Source organism: Heloderma suspectum, chromosome 2 (assembly GCF_057233095.1).
Source record: "Heloderma suspectum isolate Gila_16-S chromosome 2, 16-S_ref, whole genome shotgun sequence".
NCBI classification, from domain to species: domain Eukaryota; kingdom Metazoa; phylum Chordata; class Lepidosauria; order Squamata; family Helodermatidae; genus Heloderma; species Heloderma suspectum.
The window spans coordinates 26616989-26639340 of record NC_139459.1 but is presented as its reverse complement, the minus strand read 5'-3'; the positions used below and the strand labels follow the sequence as shown (position 1 = coordinate 26639340).

General features: G+C 43.3%; 1 protein-coding gene across 2 annotated transcripts in view; it reads left to right on the top strand.

Annotated features, from left to right (window-relative positions):
* Positions 1-22352, top strand: part of PRLR (prolactin receptor) — a 129206-nt gene that overhangs the window by 68403 nt on the left and 38451 nt on the right. Inside the window, exon 2 of one of the 2 annotated variants that reach the window (XM_084832049.1) lies at positions 10255-10316. The exons of the other annotated variant lie outside the window; for it this stretch is intronic. The gene's annotated coding sequence lies outside the window, so the exon portion shown is untranslated. The remainder of the gene's footprint in view (positions 1-10254; positions 10317-22352) is intronic. 2 annotated transcript variants of the gene reach the window in all.

Genomic DNA, 22352 nt, shown 5'->3' with positions numbered 1-22352 from the left:
ACTGACCAAAGTTTACGTCATGTGCCTTGTTTACTTGTTTGTATAAATACCAAAGTCACTTATTGTTCTGGGATCAGTCCCAAGGGGCCACGTTGGCAACTCTTGACTGCACCACATCTTGGTGTTCTGGTAATAAACATCCACTCAAACAAAAGTTGGTGTTGGTTCTCTGGCCCAGTCCAGCAAAAGGGTAAAATTCTGCAACACCCGCTAGATTTCACCAGCCACAGAGGGCATGGATCCAACATGCAGGTGGTTGCATGTACCCATCCAAGCATTTTGTTCATGTCCTTGAACTGTGCTAACTGAAACTCATCCAGTAAAACTAGACCAGACAGCACTCTGGACACTGTGATGGAGGAGGAAAGGTGAGGGGGGAGTGGATGAGGCCTTAGCTCACTGGAGCTTTTTTCCATAACAACAAACCATAGTTTATCATTACTGTCCTAAAGTCACTATTGTGTTCAATCCGCAGAAGCATTTCTCTCCCATCTGAAATTTAAAAAAACTTCAGGCAGCTGTCAAAACAGTTATTATTTCACTAAATAATAGGAGGTGTGGACTGGGGGGAGGGAATCCTGTCACAGAAAACACAATACAGGTTCATTAAGCCACAGACAGCTGAACTTTTCACACAATATAAAAATCATTTTTATTGTAAAAACTCAACCCACACCTCCAATCTGCTTGCTTGGATGCATCCTGCCCAGTTTTCATTTCATGTTTTAGCGAGTTTGCCTTTTATGTCCATATCTTCTGGCATCTGCCTGGATCTGTGCAGGCTGAACCAATATTCCCTGGGACTTAGATGGGAAAAGGACACCTTTGATTTAAATAACTTTGTTGTTCCAATGCAGCTTCCCCCAGCCTGGCACCCTCCAGATATGTTGGACTACAACTCCCGTCATTAGCCATGCTAGCTGGAGATGATGGGAGTTGTAGTCCACCCCGTCTGGAATGCACCGGGGTTGGGAAAGGCTGCATGTAATGGCTCCACAAACATTACTGCAAGAAAACATGATGGTAAGAAGATATTGCCTAAGACATTTTGCTGCTGCAAGTGGCTGCATTGTATAATTTAAAAGGTGTGCCCCATAATTAAGCATAGTGGACTCTTCAGAAAGGCATGCCCTGTAATGCACAGTCACATGTAGTTTGTCCTTTTCTTTTCCAAAATACAACAGCTGAGATTGCAATCTGAAGCAGAAGATTGGTGCCAGGTGAGAGTTGTCTTAATCCTTTCCCCTACAACAGCCTTTCTTCCAAAAAAATTATCTACCACCCCCAAAGCTATTTTTCCCCAGGGAGAAAAGATACAGATACCAACAGTTTGGGAAGGGAGCTGCTTTAGCAGAAAAGCTGCTTTATGGGAAAGGATTGAGAAACCTCCCCAGATGTTTTTCTGCTTTAGATTACAATGTCTGTAGCTGTATTTGCAAAATAAAACAAAAACGCCATGGAAAGTACATGTGACTACATGAGCATCATGTGTGACTCTCAGATGATGTGCTAATTTTGTAGGCACCGATATCAATCCAAAAATTTAGTGCTAGGCTGCTCAGTTAAACCGATCCCGCATAACTGGCTTTATTGTAGCCTTCAGCTACATTCTTGAGTTTTATTTGAACTCATAACTTGAAAGGAGAGCCATTCCCACTAACAGTATTCCTTCAACTCTGGCCTCCACAGTCGTTATGGAAAAGTTTATAGAACTTTGTTAAACATTGTCTTGACCAAAGTCCATTTAGAAGAGTTGCTGGGTTGGGATTTGAGTTCAAAGAGCAAAAGTCCCAGTAATAAGTGCTGGGTGGTAAATGGATCGAGTCAAGGACATCTAGTACTACAAGAAAAGCATTGCAGTGTGATTGCTTGTTGGATCTAAACATATTGAAAATATAACAAGGCAAACAACCGAATCTGCTTAAACAGCAAACTCAGAGACTTGGATTCCTCCCAGTGCACTTCCTCATTTTCTCCTTGGGTCTTCCTGGACCTTATTGGGTCGCCAATCATGACCATCTTCCTGGGCTGCTAACATTTGCAACTTGCTCACCCTGCTTGCAACTTGCTCACCCTGCTCCAGCAAGGGAAACACACACGAGCATTGTAACGCACGCCGAGTCTCTATTTAACTCAATTCATGTCTCTGGGATCCTCATCTGGGGCATTAGGCACAGTGCTTTTTTTCTGGTGGAACTCACCGGAACAGAGTTCCAGCACCTTTTCTTTGTATGTTTGCCCACTATTTTAATGCTCTTCATTACAATTTAATTGCTATTTACTCCTGATCCAATTTACTCCTGATTGCTATTTACTCATAATCCAAGAGTACTGGTACCTTTTTCTCCAGAAAAAAGCATGTGCAACAAATTGCAACTTGAACAGGATTGCAAGCCCTCCTTATCCCTCTGCAGTACATTTTAAAATGCAGTTAACGAGAAGGCTAAACTGGATGCTATCTTGGTGACTGCCTCATCCCAACTCCACAATTGCTATCATAATGCAGATTGTGTGGGCAGAGTGGCACTTACAGGGAATGATTAGTGAGCAAAAGGAAGGACTACTTAAGTCCTCACTAACCAACCCCTACAACACCCCCTTCCAAGCCAGGTTTCCCCCGGATAGGCTCACAACCAGTGAGGGAAGAATCACACAAGAGAACTGGCAGCTGGAGGGTGAGTTAAGCATCATGCTAGAGAGGATCAGTTAAGCACCCCCCACCAATTGATTCTCCGCTGCAAATATTCCCTAGACCATGCATTAGCACCACAAAAGAATGAGAGGAAGTTGGATCCACTATCTGCCTTTCTTCAAAGGAAGGAAGCTTCTGTCCAAGGAAGGACTTCACTCACTGAAGGTCCCTCCACCAGATTTTGTGGTGTCCCCCTCCCACTGCAGCACACCCCATTCAGTAGAATCTTCTGATTCTCTGTGTAGCATTTGCAGGAGGCTGGAGGGACTGCCATGGGAAGGAGGGGGCAGGAAAGTCCACTTCCATCAGCACAGTTGGTCCAGTGTAAATCTGGATCCAAGACAATATTAGGAATCCTGCCCTTCCCTGGTAACATCTAGTTTGTCCAGAGGCTAGTACAAAAGTGCAACCGAGACTGAAGAAACAACAAGGCAAACCTTTCTCTTTTAAACATATAGGACTCCTCTTAAAGTCTGAGCCTGGCACTGACAACCCTAGATGAAGTTTGTTTGTTTGTTTGTTTGTTTATTTATTTACATATTTATTTCTAGGGCATTTTTCAAGACAGGAGCCCTCCCTAGGCAGCTTACAACCATAAAATTCATCTTCATCATCACCATCATCACAACAACAACTGATACAGTAATAACATTAATAAAAACAACAAACATAAAAACAACAAACACCTGCATAAAACATCTGGCCTAGGCAGTACTAAAAGCCTACAACACAACTGCAGGTACAACCCAGAACAGTCTGGCAAAACATTATCAGAGGAAGGCCAGAGTAAACAAGTAAATCTTCAGGCCTTCCTAAAAGCCTGCAGTGATGGGGCCTGGTGGACATCCGATGGCAACCCATTCCAGAGGTGTGGGGCCTGTGTGGAAAAGGCCCTCTCTCATGTACTTGTCCACCTAACTGCCCTCAAAGGTAGGCAAGCGAGAAGGGCCTCTGTTGCTGATCAGCGGACAGGCTGATATGGGTGAAGGCAAAATAATCACCTTTCCCTGAAGTGGTTTGGCAAGGGCTTAGTTCAGTACTTTTAATGAACAGCTCCCCGTTGTTGAAGAATTGCAGGCCTGATTTGCTTGGATGGAAAACAAACAAACAAAATAGAGAGAGGCTTTCATACAGACATCCACTTAAGGGAGAGGCTGAGCAAAAAGCAATATGCTTGGCCTCTAATTAGCTCTGTCTTGTGGCTGTTACTAACTACCAAACATGTTTGTGCTTGCATAAGACTCTGGATCTTTCACAGCCTTTCTTCTCCTTTTTCCTTCCATCCCCTTCTCAGTCCTTCTAATCCAATGTTTATGAGACCGGACATGGCAAAAGTCCATTGTGTAAAAATGACTTTTTAAATATCTGGCTGCAGTTGCAGGCCATCTATGGAACTGTTTGGTGGAAGTCGAAAATACACAACTACATTTTGCAAATGTATCCCAAGCAGAACAGGAGATGTGAATGACACACGTTGAAAATGTGATGAGTTTCTGTAAGTTGTTCTAGCTGAGATTGTGCCACCAATGTTAGGTATATTCTGTCCTTTAATGCAATAACAGAGAGAACAAGAGACAGGATGCAGGGCATATCACTAAGCAGCAGGGATACATGGGAAGGGACAAAGTGCTATGAAATGTAAAGAGGGTCACATGCATGTCAGTGCTCTGATTCAGAACCAGGGCAACTGGTTTTTTTAAAGCCATCATCAGAAATGTAGCAGACGCATATATGCATGCAGTGGAGGCTGGTGGCTCTGATGTCAATGGGGCGGTGAATCTGCTCCAGGTTTCAGTCAGAACCAGTCAGAACTCTAAAGGAGCTATCCAAGGTGTGACGCCGCCCCATTGACATTGGAGCCACCAGTCTCCATTGTCTGCATGTACATTTGTTGCTGGTGTACTCTACATTTTGCCACATATTTCAAGGTTGAAACATTGTGTGGGAGCCTTAATTGCTCCATAATGGAACAAGAATTTCATAGAATCATAGAATAGTAGGGTTGGAAGGGGCCTACAAGGCCATCGAGTCCAACCCCCTGCTCAATGCAGGAATCCAAGTGAGAGCATCCCTGACAGATGGCTGTCCAGCTTCATCCTGAATGCCTCCAGGGTGAGAGAGCCCACCACCTCCCTAGGTAATTGGTTCCACTGTCGTCTTGCTCTAACAGTCAGGATGTTATTCCTGATGTTCAGCCACAATCTGGCTTCCTGTAACTTCAGCCCATTATTCCATGTCCTGCACTCTGGGATGATCAAGAAGAGATCCTGGCCTTCCTTTCTGGGACAACCTTTCAAGTACTTGAAGAGTGCTATCATAAAGAAGAGATCCTGGCCTTCCTTTTTGGGACAACCTTTCAAGTACTTGAAGAGCGCTATCATATCTCCCCTCAGTCTTCTCTTCTCAAGGCTAACCATGCCCAGTTCTTTCAGTCTCTCTTCATAGGGCTTTGTTTCCAGTCCCCTGATCATCTTTGTTGCCCTCCTCTGAATCCTCTCCAGCTTGTCTGAATCCTTCTTAAAGTGTGGCGCCCAGAACTGGACACAGTACTCCAGATGAGGCCTAACCAGTGCTGAGTAGAGGGGAACTAGTACTTCCCGGGATTTGGAAGCTAAGCTTCTAATAATGCAGCCCAAAATAGCATTTGCCTTTTTTGCAGCCACATCACACTGTTGGCTCATATTCAGCTTGTGATCGACAACAATTCCAAGATCCTTCTTGCTTGTAGTGTTGTTGAGCCATGTATCCCCCATCTTGTAACTGTGCCTTTGGTTTCTTTTTCCTAGGTGCAGAACTTGGCATTTATCCCTATTAAATGTCATTCTGTTGTTTTCTGCCCAGCGCTCCAATCTATCCAGATCACTTTGAATTTTGTTTCTGTCTTCCAAAGTATTAGCTATCCCGCCCAATTTGGTGTCATCTGCAAATCTGATCAGCATTCCCTGCACCTCCTCCTCCAAGTCATTAATAAAACTGTTGAAGAGCACTGGGCCCAGGACTGAGCCCTGCGGTACCCCACTCGTTACCTCTCCCCAGTTTGAGAAGGTCCCATTGAGAAGCACTCTTTGAGTCCGATTCTGTAGTCAACTGTGGATCCACCAGATCGTTGTTTCATCTAGCCCACTTTGAGCTAGTTTGCTCATCAGGATATCATGGGGCACTTTGTTGAAAGCTTTGCTGAAGTCGAGGTATATGATGTCTACAGCATTCCCATGGTCCATAAGGGAGGTTACTTGATCAAAAAATGAGATCAGATTCATCTAGCAGGACTTGTTTTTGACAAATCCATGTTGGCTTCGAGTAATCACTGCATTGTTTTCAAGGTGCTTGCAGATGGATTGCTTTATCATCTGCTCCAGAATTTTCGCAGGGATTGATGTCAGACTGACTGCTCTGTAGTTCCCAGGTTCCTCCTTTTTACCCTTTTTGAAGATAGGAACAACTTTAGCCCTCCTCCAGTCATCTGGCACTTCCCTTGTCCTCCATGATTTCTCAAAGAGAGAATAGACAGCTGTTCTGAGAGTTCTTCTGACAGTTCCTTTATTACTCTAGGATGCAGTTCATCTGGACCTGGAGATTGGAACTCATTCAAAGTAATTAGGTGTTCCTTGACCCTATGCCTATCGATCTCAAGCTGCAATCCTGCCCCTTCAGCCTGTACTTCGCCTTTGCCAGGGGGATCATAGACCCTCTTTTGGCAGAAGACTGAGCCAAAGTAGGAATTGAGCACCTCTGCCTTTTCTTTGTCATCTGTTATCGTTTTGCCATCCTTATTTAATAGCTGAACCACCATTTCTTTCCTCTGCCTTTTACTATGCATGTAGCTGAAGAAAGCCTTTTTGTTGTTTTTAGCATCCCTCGCTAACCTCAGCTCATTCTCAGCTTTAGCCTTCCTGACACCATCCCTGCAATTCTGTGCTACCTGCCTGTACTCTTCCTTTGTTACTTGGCCTTCTTTCCACTTCCTATATGTGTCCTTTTTTGTTTTCAGGTCATCCCTAAGCTTTTTGTGAAGCCACATTGTCTTCTTCTGTTGTCTTCCACCTTTTTTTCTTTTTGGAATTGTTTGTAATTGTGCCTTGAGAATTTCCTTTTTTAAAAGCTCCCACCCATCTTGGACTTCTTTTCTCGTTAGTGTCGCTTGCCATGGGACCTTACTGATCATTGTTCTGAGTTTATTAAAATCAACTTTCCTAAAATCCAGGGTACACGTTTGACTACACTCAGCTTTTGCTTCCTTAGAACCAAGAACTCAAGTACAGCATTGTCGCTTTCCCCCAGAGTTCCTGTAACTGCTACTTTATCCACTAAGTCATCTCTGTTGGTTAGGATCAAGTCAAGGATAGCCGATCCCCTAGTTCCTTCCTCTACTTTCTGTAGGGGGAAGTTATCTGCCACACAAGTTAGGAATTTCCTGGAGGGGTCATGTTTTGCAGAATTTGTAGTTAGTCCACAATTTAAAAATTGTGGACTAACTATTAGAGGTAAACAAGTCTTTGCACTCAGTGTGACACTAACAGTACAATCCTATCCATGTCTACTCTGAAGTAAGCACCATTGAGTTCTATGGGACCTACCCCCATGTAAGTATACATAGGATTGCAGTGTAAGGGTGCAATCAAATGCATGTTTAGAGAGAAAAAAGTGGCTGGCTGGGGAATGCTGGGAGGTATAGGACTTTTTTCTGTCTAAACATGCATAGGATTATGCCCTAAGTCCATTAAGACATTCTCTTTTTCTCAAGTCTGTGCTTTTAAAAAACTTAATTCATTCTTGGGCCAAAGTTGGTGCAACTCTACTGAGATCCTGGAAGTCCAGCGTGATCCATTTGGACGGAGATCTGTGAGGCCTGGATTCATGCCTCATCTCTGTCATTGATTTTTATTGTATCATCCCGGACAAATGTAACTCAGTTCTCCATCTGTAAAATAACAGTGAGTTGAGGAATAATAGTAACATGTTACACAGTGCTGCTGTGAGAATGAATATTGGAAGCACGTTGCACGTTTTAAAGGTGTCATGTGAGTAGAAAGAGGGGGACAATTATATTGGCAAATAGAGACATTTTTTCTGTCTAAACATGCATAGGATTGCATCCTTAATATGTTTTTTCCCCCTCCTTAACTTGATATCAGATGACTTTTCAGCTCTGGCTGCATCCAACTAGATTGCTCGAGCCTTTGACTTCCCTTAACATAAACACAGTTGATCATATTCCATTTTATTGCATCCAGTATGAGCACAAGGGGACTTACTACACGTGCAAAAGAGGCATGCACATGGTGGTTCTATTAACCAGCCCTCTGCTGCAGTGTAATACCTTCCAGAAAAAAGGCTGGATTTCTTATCATTCCCATCAACTTCATTGCGAAACCCACTGAGACCTAGTTACTTGTGCTCACCGCCCCTCGCTTTATATGGTCTGTCCAGAGTGGTTGTAAAATCTCATTTTCTGTTCATTCTAAGAGCATTAGCATTATAACAGCTGACAGATCACAAAGCGCAGCTGTTCTGCAGTGGACACTTCTCCCTTTCTCTGTAGCCACTGGACCTTGGACTGGTTACTCATTCGTGGGAAGCAAGCTAAAAGCAAAGGGTTATTACTTGAGGGGGAACAGGAGGCCAGACTAGCAGAGGACTGTCATTTTCAGAGCACTGTGAGAAACATGAACTGCTTCTGTGATTGCCAAACTACTAGTCATTATTGTTATTCACTAGCATATTGCCCATCTCAAGGGCCAGATAAGTAAAGAAGCCAAGGATTAGCTCTTGCTGTGACAGATTGCCACTGCCATAGACTGGACCAGGTGTAGGGAGGCAAACTTGTTTTGTGGTATCTATAGCTTTGCACGTGACAGAGAGCATCTCTACACCAGCGTAAAATCCCACATTTAAAATAGAGCTTTCTGCTTCCGTTTTAAATACAGGATCATGCACTTCCTTCCACCCCCCTTTCCCCCTCCTTTCCCCCTTATCTGAGTCTTCCACATGAGTCAGCCACTAGATGGCACTGTGGTCTAGCTCCTCTTATTGCAGGCTTTCCTTTTTTTTACAAGGGAACTCAAGTGCTGCAATTTGATAGCTCATTATCTCTGATCTTTTAAAAAACGGAGTAAAGGTAATTTAGTGTGGGAGATGCCCTGGAGGTTGACAACATCATCTAAAGGACCCGGAAACTTCCATGAGTAACCAGTCTCAACAGCAGGATAAAAGTGGAGAACCCCAGAGACTCTGTAGAAGGGAGAACAGCCCTGAAAGTTGTCCCTTACTGTCACTAGGCCTTTTAGCATGACTTCTAGAGAACAGGAGAGTGTACTGCACCAGACGCTTGCTTGCTTATGTATTTATATTACATTTACATTTATATCCCATCCTTGTTCCTCTTGCAAGGAACCCAAGACAGCTTACATGGCCCTCCTCTCATTTTATCCTCACAACAACCCTGTGAGGTAGGTTAGGCTGAGGGTCCATGACTGGACCAAAATCACCCAGTGAGCTTCATGTACAAGTGGGGACTAGAACCCAAATCTCCCGAGTCCCAATCCAACACTTAAACTGCTACACCATACTGGCTCTCTATGTTAGCATTTTTATACGCTTTTCAGGTGCATAACCTTCCAAGGCAGTTTACAAAATTTGAAATGAAACAGTCTCAAATATGTATACAGTTCAACAAACAAACAAAACACATTCTAAAAAGCCTGGGAGGATATAAGTAAGTCTTTGGCACCTAAACTATGACAGGGATAATGCCAAGTGAGCTTCCTTGGGGAGTGGCTTCCAAAGGAGGAAAGCCACAACAGAAAAGGCCCTCTTGCAGGTCTACTCTCCATTTATATATCTCTGCCTTGGTTCATACCTTAAGTGAGACTGTAGTGTAATTTAGAAGAGTAGTGTGCTCCCCTCCTTACCACCTGGCAGATGGTGTGATGTATTTATTTGTTTTATTGTTATTTTTTCTTTAAATATTTATGTTTTGCTTTTCCAGACAAATAGCTTCTAGAAAGTCTTTTCCACATGAACACCCATTTGCATGCATGAAACAGTTCTATGTCTAGATTTATACTGCTGCCTTATAAACGTGTTTATAATAGATAATACCTATCTACATATCTATAATAGTTTCTAATGTGTAAAGAGCTTCACCAGTCTTCACCATCTGCACTCAGTGGGTCATGAATTATGATCCCTGTATCCCTAGAGCCTTTCATAAATTCAGGTAACTAGAATATACACAGAAAAGAAATCCCACAATTTCCTCTATCTTAGAGTTTTCCACTCTCCCATTAAAAAACAAAAAACAAAGTACAGTGCAATGCAGTACATGTCTACTCAGATGTCTGCTCAGAAGTAAACCCCACTGAGTTCAATGGAACTTACTCTCAGGTAAATCAGTATGAGATGCTTTCTTTTCTTATAAAGCCCAAATTATTTTATGGGGCCAGTCAATAAAGCTCTAAGCCAGTGTAGTTTCATTTTTCCCTTCTGATCTATTGTTGAAAAGAAAAGTTATTTCTCTTAGATATAGACATATTAAAATAGATTCCCCTTCTTCTTCATAGGTAATCATCTGATTTGGCAAGCCTCCATGAAGAGCAAGATAATGATAATTCACCTTAATTCTGTAAGTAGGTTGCTTTTATATGTCTGAGGGTGCAATCCTATGCATGTTAAGACAGAAAAATGTCCTACAACTCCCAGCATTCTCCAATCAGCATGGCTGCTAGGGGAATGCTGGGAGTAGTAGGAATTTTATCTGTCTAAACATGCATAGGATTGTTCCCTTAGTGTAATGTGAAGGACTCCCCTTACAGAATTGCAGAATATTGCCTTGGTCATAAATTCGTAGGGTGGGTTCCTTCTACAATGAGGACTTGTATGTATGAAACACAGAAGTAGCAAGAAATATGACACCACTGACCTGACTTCTGTAACATGGTGCTTTAAGGACACATGCCAAGATCTCCTTAGCATCATATAGTTGGAGTGGGGCTGTGTAGGCCATCTTGTCCGAACTTCTGCATGAGGCAGGAAATCCAGAGCTAAAGCAATCCCAGCAGAAATGGCTGAACAAACTGCTTGAAGACCTCCAGTGTGGGAGAGTCCACCACCACTCTAGGTAATTGGTTCTGTTGTTGAGCTGCTCTTACCAACAAGAAGTTTCTCCCAATATTCAGCCAAAATCTACCCTCCTGTAATTCACATTGTATTGCCCCTGCAGTAGGCTTCTTCATTTAGAGGTGCCAAGATAGTGATAAATCAGATCCAGGTTTACTTACAAGGAGTACTTTATTGAGTAATTTACAGCACACAGGCATACCCAATGGTTGGATCAGACAGCTTCTCTGAACCCAGAGCCATGGGGTAAAATGGGGTTTTATACCATACATGTTAGCAGTGAAGCAGCATGACAACAGCAAACGTTATTTAGCATTCATCTACAACTTTCCCAGCATAGGCTAACAGTGCTTGGTTGGAAGGCAAACAACCAGAACTTTCCCAGCACAGACACCTACAGCTTTAAGGAAAACAAGCTTCACTTCCCAGGCACATCTTGACAAGACACTCCAGCTCGTTAGTATAGAATGTGCTGAGGCCGCGCTATCTACCTTTGACTCATCCTGATAAATCAAGAGGCCTGTTAGGGAAAACAGCAGCCAACTGAACCAAAGTCAGAGAGCATTATGGATCATCTAAGCCCCTCTAAAACTACTGATAGCTTGGTTCAGGCCTGAGGCCTTACACATGTCCAACAGGTACAGCCCTGTAGCACAATCCTATCCATATGTACTCAGAATTAAGCTCAACGAAACTAACACTGCATTCTTATCAAAAACGTAGCACCCATTGTGTTCTTTGGGATTGCAACTGTGGTCCTAGGTAAGTGTGTTTACGATTCCAGCCCTAGTCATTTTTTCTCTCTCTTCACAGTCCTTCTCTTGCCCCAAACGCATAAGCAACTCTTTTCTACACACCTTTATTGGTTTATATGCTGTTTTAAATGTTATGGCTTTCGTAAAGAATCATGGGAATTTTTGTTTGGTGAGATGCTGAGAACTGACTCTTAGAGATTTCTAGTGTGGCCCACACACCACCAAGGTTCCCTGGGAAGAGGGTTTGATCACTAAACCTGTTTTGAGTCTGTAATGTGGATTTGCCCACAGTCCTTTTAGAGTGCTTTTAGTGTGAGCTCTTTTGACAGGAATGGGCCTTGAGCAAGAGCATGGCCAGCTGTGGAATTGCCCAATTTCCACTCCTTTCAGCACCACTTATACAGGAAACATTCCTGACCAATCTTGTCCACAGATTCGTATAGCAGCCATGCAGCAGCCACCAAGGTGAAATTTGGCATGCCTTGCCTTTTAGTGCTGTGCAATAATTTTACAAATAACTGTTGTAGGACAAGTTTAAAGAAAACAATACCAGTTTCTAATGAAACATCAAATGGAATATTGAGCAGAAGAAAGATATTCAAGGCAATTTTGTTTTAAAATAAAACAAAAAACTACCCAGACATATCATTTCAAAGAAGAGCAATAAGCACAGTACACCCGGGTGATTGTTGTTGTTGTTGTTCAGTTGTTAAGTCGTGTCCGACTCTTCGTGACCCCATGGACCACAGCACGCCAGGCCTTCCTGTCCTCCGCTCTCTCCCGGAGCGTGCTCAAGTTCATATTCATTGCATCAGTGATGCTATTTAGCCATCTCATCCTCTGCCGTCCCCTTCTCCTTTTGCCTTCAATCTTTCCCAGCATCAGGGTCATTTCCAGGGAGTTTTCTCTTCGCATTAGGTGGCCAAAATATTTGAGCTTCAGCTTCAGTATTTGTCCTTCCAAAGAGCAGTCAGGGTTGATTTCCTTTAGGATTGACTGATTTGACCTCCTTGCAGTCCAGGGGTTCTCCAGCACCACAGTTCGAAGGCATCAATCCTTCCTTATATTAATATTATATAAGGAAGGCGCTCAGCCTTCCTTATAGCCCAGCTCTCACAGCCATACGTTACTACTGGGAAAAACATAGCTTTGATTATACGGACCTTTGTCGGCAAGGTGATGTCTCTGCTTCTTACTATGCTGTCTAGGTTGGCCATAGCTTTCCTCCCAAGGAGCAAGTGTCTTTTAATTTCAGGGCTACAGTCACCGTCTGCGGTGATCTTGGAGCCCAAGAAAATAAAATCTGTCACTGCTTCCATTTCTTCCCCTTCCATATGCCAGGAAGTGATGGGGCCAGTTGCCATGATCTTAGTTTTTTTTAATGTTGAGTTTCAAACCAGCTTTTGCACTCTCCACTTTCACCCTCAACAAGAGGCTCTTTAGATCCTCTTCACTTTCTGCCATTAGGGTGGTATCCTCTGCGTATCTGAGGTTGTTGATAATTCTCCCAGCAATCTTAATTCCAACCTATGATTCATCCAACCCCAGGTGATGGATTTCCATTGTATCCCATTACCTTCTGTAAAAATAGACAGAAAATATTCATTTCTGGCTTTCTGAAAGGGAATAGCACCCCCTGTTGAATCCTTTCCACTAACTCATTTCATTCGTTTATTATATTTTTATACTGCCCCAAAGCCGAAGCTCTCTGTGTGGTTCACAAAAATTAAAACCATTAAAATAAATTATATAAAATATAAAACTATTCACATAATAACATAAAACAAATAACACAAAACAACAACAACAACATATATCTAAAACAATTTAAAACCATCAGCCGGAGACAATCAAGAGACTCATTATATGCTGCCAAATGAAGAGGGAAGTTTTAACCTAGCACTGCAAAGATGACAATCTTGGTGCCAGGTAGGCCTCATCAGGAAGATTGTTCCAGAAATGGGGAGCCACAACCGAAAAGGCCCTCACCCTTATTGCCTTGTTGTAACATGCTTCCTATCCATGTTACAAAGACTCTCACTGGGGGGGAAATAGAATTACAGTGAGACGTGCTGTAGATCTATCTACAGACTCTCACAGAGGGGAAAATATTGGCAGGGGAGGAAGACAGCTAGGGTGGCCAGGTGCCCTCTTTTACAGAGGACTGCCCTCTATTTGAAGGGCTGCCCTGTCAAATTCCAGTTTAAAGATCATGAACCATAAGAACTTTTGCCCATCCCCAGTTGGCACCTGGGCAGCAGGCCAAACAGGCAGGCATAGGGAAGTCCGTATTTTGTGAAATCTGTCCCGTGTGTGTTTCATGGATTGTGTAGTGTCATTCATTCCAGTGTCCGTTCACAGACAGATTTGATTTTTTTCCCATTATGTGGAAAAATATGCAAATAATTCTGTAAGAGTGTTCATGACAATTTATGTAATTTACATTAGTATGTAACATTTAGTGTGTTGTCCCCCATTCCAATTAACTTGTCCCCAAATATATTTTCCAGGGCGGTGTATGTCTTAGGAGAAACCTGCATATTTTCCTTCAAATATATTTGCATAAATTTCAGGGAGTAAAAAAAAAGATCGGGAAGTCCACAGACTCTGCGCTGCCAGAGGAGGCCAGTCCACTGCAGATTCCACAGGTCAGATTCTTAGAAATCTGAACTCATTTCAGTCTGCCTTGAATTTCTCCAGCATCCTTAGTCAGTCACACAGGTCACCATAGTCTTCTACAGTATGGTGAGATTTACTGTATTTCTATTTAAAGCATAATAATAATTTCCAAGTTTGCATCTATTTATTTATTTATTAAATTAATTATTTATTACTTAAATTTATTAATCGCCCATCTGGTTGGTCACCCAGCCACTCTGGGCGATGTACAATAATAAAAACAGTTTAAAACAATAAAATTCTACATTAAAAACATCATATTTCTAAAATTACCCTAACCCATCTATACATGTACATTAGCAAATGCAAATTTTATGCACATTAATGTCATCTTTTGTCCTCTTTTTTGGTGATGGATTTCCTGTTTCTTCATGAGTAGCCATCCTACAGGCTGCACAAACAGGAGAAGGGGCAGTGTTGGCAACAGGGTTTGTGTTCCTATATTTGTGTCTTTTGCTACCTTCCTAATGAGAAACCATTTTTGAAAGGTAAACTTCATTTTCTTTGCCTAAGGGGCAGAGCATGTGTAAATTGTTCAACGTAAATCTTCGGCTTTTCAGATGTATACAATTTCCAGTCATCTTAAGGAAAATTCAGATTTACAGTCAGATCCTAAGCATGATTACTCAGAAGTTAGGGTGGCCACTTACATGTCACCAAAAAAGAGGACACAGATTTGCATAAAAAATTTGCCTGTGCTAACTTACATAGAGATATGCAAATTTAGAAAGAATTGCTATAATTTAAATAGAATTTAAATACACCTCAACATAGTAGGAAAGACTGTGACCAGATGAGCTGTGTGGCTGCTTGTTCAGTCTGCAATCCAGGTGCTAACTTCAAGACTCTCTCCCTTCTTAAGGTTCTTTATCTTTAAGTTGGATAGCTCTTCAAACACAGGACATGTTCAGAATAGAGGACTGTCCTTGGACAGCCCTTCAAATAGAGGACTGTTTCTGTAAAAAAAAAAAAGGACACATGGCCACCCTACTCCAAAACTTTTTAGACTGTGTCCATCCAGCTGTTGCTATTTTTACTGCATTTCATGCTGTTACTATTTGCGTTCCACTTCCCGGAAGGGTCCAATCATCCATTTTTAGGGCCCAGTATAAACTTGTACCATGGATCCCCTCTGATTTATATGCCATAATCCCATCCCAAACATACAATTTCATGAGTCGTTAAAGAAAAGTTTCTATTTTAATTCTGAAATTACATTTTCTACATTTCTAACATTACACCATGGGGTTCTTCTACTGGGCCCAACCCCCCACTTTTTTCTTTTTTCTTTTACTATTTTTGTTTAACATACTATCCAGCCTGAAGAAGAGTCCTACAAAGCTTGCTGACTCTTTTGTAAGTTTCTGGTTGGTCCTTAATAAAGGTATTATCCTAATAAATCTTTTGATTTAAAAAACAATCTAATAGATCAGCGGAGCTGCAAACATTTTATAAACAGACCAATTCACTTTAAAGCTTTATTGCAAAATCATGCATTATCTACCCAAAGTCAATTTTGCTTGCAAGTTCACACTCGCTAGATGAAATTGCTAGGTGGCTTTGGCATTCCTGGCTCGTAGCAGAACACCTGAATTTTTGGATGAGTGCTAGCTTGCTGAAATTTTTCAGCTTCTGCCACAGTCACCGGCAGCGTGCCTAAAAAATTCTTGGGTTATGCGCACTTCACTGAAAAGTAGGTGCAGTTCATATTCTTTTCCAAAAGGGAACTGGCAGTGCAATTCTATGTATGTCTATGCAGAAGTGATTCCCACCGAGTTAAATGGAACTTTGTTGTTGTTGTTGTTGTTCAGTCGTTCAGTCGTGTCCGACTCTTCGTGACCCCATGGACCATAGCACGCCAGGCCTTCCTGTCCTGCGCTCTCTCCCGGAGCGTGCTCAAGTTCATATTCATTGCATAAATGGAACTTACTCCCCAGCAAATGTGTGTAGAACTGCAACCTTAGGGATTTCTTCTTCCAGGCACAACATTTCACAAAGGAAACTATCAGAAAGATCCGTAGGATAGTTGTGGAATAGAACTGAACAGAATGTGAAGAAAAGCATTATCGGTTGCCTTGAATCTGTGCTCTAATTAACATCCTTAAAGTTGCATCAAAAACATTCTGTGTAAATAAAAGATGCTCCCAGACAAGGCTTTTATTATGCAATTGCCCTGCCTCTTTTGAATAAAATGTGCATATGCTAATTTATATGTAAAGATGCTAATTTAAAAAGAAATCATTGTAATTGTAATACCATTATAATACCTCTAGGGATGTTCAAGAGTTTCCTGTTTTCAAATCATGCAAACATGTCCCATTCCTAACCCCGAGTGTAATTCTTGGGAAAAGTGTGCAATTCCCCAAACGTGCATCTGCATTCAAAAGTATGCACTTGCACAAGCGTGCACTTCTGAAAATGTGCATTTGCACAGGTGTGCATTCCTGAAAATGTGCATTCCTCCCCCCTATGACCACCATCACATTTTGATGCTTTAGCCTATGTTGGGAAAGTGCACATTTGGGGTGCATGCTTGGAAAAGTGTGCATTTTTCACATTTGAAAATATGGACTTTTCTCATTCGGAAAACGAGACAAGACAAGCTTCAAGGTGGGAAACAGTGAACCTCCATGAGCTCAAAGATGGCTCACTCTCCCATCCGTAAGTGTATCTCAGCATAGTGCGGAAGACTGCAACTAGGTGACTTATGTGCCTGGCTTTTCAGTCTGCTGTCCAACAGGTGCTAATTGTTGATCGGCAATCATTCTTATGGTTCATTGTCTTTAAAATGGAATTGCACAGGAGAGCCCTTCAAATACAGGATGGCTTTTGAAGAGATACTTGAGGGAGGAGAGGAAAGTAGCTTGACAAATAATGTAGGGAAAGGCTGGCGACACATTAAGCAGTTGTTGGCTTGTGTGATTAGCCAACAACTGTTTTTAGGATTGGGCTGTTTGTCCTTGTACAACTTCCAGTGAAAACAAAAGATGGATACCAAAAGATGGGGTACACATAGGATGGTTCCAGACAGAGGGCTTCTAGTGCTAACAATCAAAAGGCATTGTGCAGCTTTTCCATCTTTCTCTCTTAGAGAGCAATCCTACAGCCACTATATACTGTCTAGAGGGCCATAGGACATTTCCATTTACTGGTTCCGAGCTCGGAGCCAGGAAACTGCGCTCACCTCTCCCTTGTAGCCTGTGTGGGGAGAACCACGGTGGCTGCCTCTCGGTACTCATAAAAGAAAGCAAAAAGGGGGTGTTCCTGGGGGCAGGGAGGGGAAGAGACTGTGGAAGCCCCTTTGTGTTGCTTCCTATGGGGTCTCCAGGCCTGTTCTCACCCCCTCTCTGAAGTCCCAGCTAGATGCACGAAGCTGCACATCTAGTCAAGAATGCAGGGCGGGCGGAACACGGAGGAGAGGATCCGCTCCATGATTCACCCAATCTGCATTGGATAATTGTCAGCCTCCAAGTTCGGAATTTTTTTGTGGTAAGAAAAAGCAGTAGAAAACATGGGAGGGACAAGTGGGAGATGACTCCTGGACTCTCCCTCCTGCCTAAAATTCTGTGAATGAAGCAGTGCAGTTAAAAGTCTCACCTGGAAGCACCCAGAGAAATTCAGAAAGTGACTAATAAAATGTTCAGGAACACACAAGTGAATCTGAAAGCAAAGAGGCAATTAGCAGATGAAAGTACAAGATACTAAGTGTTCAAATAAAGCAGAACATAATATGGAAAAGTGCTATTTTAAAAAATAGTAATTTCACAGGGAGGTTATTAATGGTTGAAAGCTCTCTCTTATATATATGATTCAAAGTAGCATCCTGCAAACCATTTATCTCTTGATTACATTCCGTTGTCTGTGTTCTCAGTTTGGCCTGATTCAAATTAAAAGGAATGAAGTAGGAAGTGAGGCTTTCCCTGCAGGGATGGAAAAGTAGTTTTCTAGACTCCGGACCCCTTTCTTTTAATTAAAAATATAAGGAAAAGCTTCGCTTAGCTGAAGCAATCACATGCGTGCAACAAAACCCCTGCAGCCTGATACGTTGCAAAAGGCTGTGTCAGCTGAGAGGGAGGTTTCACACATTATGCAGTACATTCACCCCTCACTGTGCTTGTGCCACCAATGAATGCCCCAGATAGGCATGAGGAATGGCAGTGCCCAATTTTACAGCATCAGGGAACCTCTAGCCTATCTGTTGTTTCTGCAGAGATGAGGAACACTTCAGCAACCTGGGCATGTTTAGCCCGGAAAAGAGAACATTAAGGGGAGATAGAATAACTGTCTCCAAATATCTGAAGCGCTGTCAAGAAGATGGATCAGGCTTGTTCTCTGTTGCTCCAGAGGGCAGGGCTAGAACTAAGGGGAAGAAATTGCGGGGAATTCCATTGCAGCTAAGCATAAGGAGCAGAGCCAGAGTCAAACCCACAGTGCCAGGGACCTGGCGCCTTCGCAAGGCCCACCCCTGAGCCCTACCCCTTAATTTTTTTTTCTGATCCAACAATCCAAGCAGCACCAGGTGGCTGGATCTAGCCACTCTTTTCATTTCCCACAATGCCTAGTGTCGCTCTAGGGCATTTTGGGAAATTAAAAGGACAGCTAGACCCAGCTGCCCAGCACTGCCTAGGGTGCTGTCGCTCAGGACCGGCGTCAAGTGTAGGTGTGGTTGGGCCCCTGCTGAGGACCCACACCTTAGCAGGGCCCCACTAATAAGACACCCCTGGAGGTGCTCTGCCCCTTCATCACTGCAACCTGCTTGTTCACTTGCCTCTTGTTCTGGCCCAGACAACGGTGGTGGTGGTGAAGAGGAGGAGGAGGAGGAGGAGATGTCCCTGCCTACTTGCTCCCTGGTTCTCTGCCTGTCAAGCAAGCAAGTGGTAGCAATGATGAGAGAGGGAGAGGGAGAGGATGAGGAGAAAGAGCAGCTGGTGACAAGGGTGGTGAGAAGGTAGCCTCACTGAAGGAAGGAGCCCATTGTAGGTGTCTTGCCCAAGGGCCCTTAAAAACCTGGAGACACCACTGTTGTCACTGCCACTGGGCAGGTGGGGTCTATGGGCAGAGGAGGGGGCCCAACAAAGGACACTTTGGCCTAGGCTCCCCCCCAACCTGATTAGAAGGAGAAACTTCCTAATGGTCAGAGCAATTAGACAGTGGAACAGACAGCCATGGGAAGTCATGGGCTCTCATCGAATGGAGGTTTCAGCAGAGACTGGACTGCCATTTGTCCAGGATGCTGTAGCTGCACTCTGCGCTGTAGATCCCGATTGGAGTGGGGGTTTGGACTAGGCAACCTCTAGGATCCCTTCCCACTCTAGAATTCTATTATTCTGAGTGTATGAATGCTGCCCCCAGCCCCACCTATGCACCCTGAAATCGAAATGGACTGGCACCCCTGCTTCCAGGCCTTGCTTAGTCACCCTTGCATGACACAAATCAGAGATCCTGCCTTCTGTGCCAGTTGAAACATTCATGTTGGCACATGGGGGAAAATAAGGCACTGGGTGGGACGGCGTTTCCACCAGCAGGCTGTGTGTTGAGGTCGTTAGGGATAGATGACGTCGTGGCCATCCAGCAGCCACCCCGGAGCATATCAGGGAAAAACAGGATTTCCTGAGACTGCTTAAAGTCCAATTCTTTTCCTTAAGTTGGGTTCTCTGCAGTATAGTTGCTGTGTGCCCCAACTCCCGCATTTACCTCGGGTATGCTTGCCCTGCCCAGGGGTTTGCCTTTCACCATGACTCCAGTCAAGGGGTGTTTCCTGTGTGTTTCCCATCCCTGCACAAACCAATTAGTGTCTACTCAGAAGTAACTCCCATTGTGCTCAATGAGGCTTGTCCTCTGAATGCCCACATCAGAACTTACAGAGATTCCCCTTAACTGACATGGCACAGTTTAAAGCCTAATTCCCTAAGTGTTCTCCTTTATTTGGTTTAATTCTCCTTTATTTGGTTTAATAGAGATCCTGCGGGTTCAAATGGGGGCAGGTTTCTGTCTTTGTGGTTGTTGCTCTCTTTCCCACAACAAACCCATTAGTGTCTCCTCAGAAGTAACTCCCTTGTGGTCAATGATTCTGACTCTGAATCAGGTTAAGCGCGATCTCCCTTTGTTTGGTTCACTGCCTTAAGAAGAAACTACTTCCACCTTTTGTTATAGAGATCCTTTGGGTTAAAATGGGGGCTTGTTTCCGTCTTCGTGTTCTCCCCCTGCTTTCCCAGCGCAAGCATATGTGTGTCTACTCAGAAGTAACTCCCATTGTGTTCAGTGAGGCTTGCTCCTGAAATGCAGGTGCATCTGGACTTTCAGGGGAAAGGAGAAAGTGGGGGGGAGGCTCTCTTATTGGTTGAGCAGCCCCTGCCAGTCAGATGACGCTCACTCCATCCCCCACCCCCACCAGGAAGCATGTTCTGTGAAGCGACTTTTACTGGTGCAGAGAACCTGCTCGTGGAGCCCTGCATGGACCAAAGCGCAGCAAAGCTGATTCCTTTTTTTAAAAAAATCCAGTACTCCTCCATTCACTTCTCCTTCCGTTGTCATGGAAACACGGCCTGGGTGGAAAGGAGCAGGAGCTGGGAAGGAGGTGACCATGTTCCAAATCTTCTGGTTGTCTTCGCCATGTAATTAGTGCACAGTTATGCTTTTTAACTTCCTTTTTTGGCATAGAATCTAGGCATCTTCACTCCAGGAGATGTGTCTACTGCAGAGAGATCCATCTTTTCCAGTCGTCAAATTGTTGTAATTAGTCTCTTGAAAAATTAGGCTTGTCCCCCAGCTAGTGCATCTGTTGCAAATATTGTGTGGAATGTGGTGGAATAAATGTTAGTAACAGCTATCAGATAGTACCTGTAACATCACTGGCAATAACCAGTAGACAGCATCTCCGCCCCACACACAGGGGCACACCACATTGTCACCTTTAAAAAAATATTTAGTGTACAAGTATGCACCCCTGATTCAGGAGATCCCTGAATGAAGTCTAATGGGGCCAAGAACAGCTTCAGGGGAAGGTGATTTTCATCATGAAAATGGCACGGGGAGACAGTTGAAAGAGCCCCAAATTGGGTCACCGTGTGTTACATGTATGTTACAAAAATGTAAAGAAATAGGAGATTGTATCACAGATCTGGAATAGACTGACTTGGCAAATGGTGGATTTGTGCAGAAGCTAGATGGTCATCTGTCTGACCCCGCACTGAGCAGGGGGTGGGATTGGAGTAGATGATCTCCAAGGTATTTCCCAACGCTTTGATGCCATGATCCATCTCATTAGTTTGGCTCCCAATGTCATTGGATGACCATGAATTCTACTGTTATGAGAGTGGGAGAAAAATGTCTCTGTAGTCTTTAGAGAGCCTTCCTGGAAATATCTGTTCTGCTGTGGGTATCTGTCCAATTTTTTCTGCAGTGGAGACAAACACAAAGCTTCTATGCTGCTTCTTGGCCATCTCCTCCTTGTCTTCCTGCAGCGCTCCTCCTTTGTGATCTAATGGTCCAACTGCCTCCGAAACTGGTTTCCTGCTCCTACTGTATTTAAAGAAATTTTCATTTGGTCCTAATGTTTTTAGCTATAGGCTTCTCCAATTCTTTTTTTTTCATACCCTTATCATCAGCTTACATTTGTTTTGCCAGAGTTTGCACACCTCATTTGGGCAAGACTTCCACTTTTTAAAGGAAGTTATATTGCCTTTTATAGCTTCCTTGACATCTGCCTTGATTTCTGTAAAGTGGCAATCAGTTATCGGCCCCCATAGCAACTCTGCCCTTCACTCCTTACTTTTAAGAGCCATGTCAACAGCTCCAATGGCAGGGGGTCTTGGTTTCTGTTTGTATGAGCGATTGCCAGTTTGGAAGTTTTAACCACTGACTGTGCAATCCTATATGTGTTTACTCAGATGTAAGTGCCATTTCACTCAATGGGACTTATTCCCAGGTAAGTATGTATAGGACTGCAGCTTAAACTACTTTGTACTTTGCAGGCTTGCTTTTTATTTTGCCTTCCTTTTTTGCACCTCAATAATTCAGCAGACTTTCCTAATCTCCTGCTATTATTTGACAATGTTGAGCGGAATCCTCTATCTTTTATTTTAATGTATTTATTTTGAAATATGTAT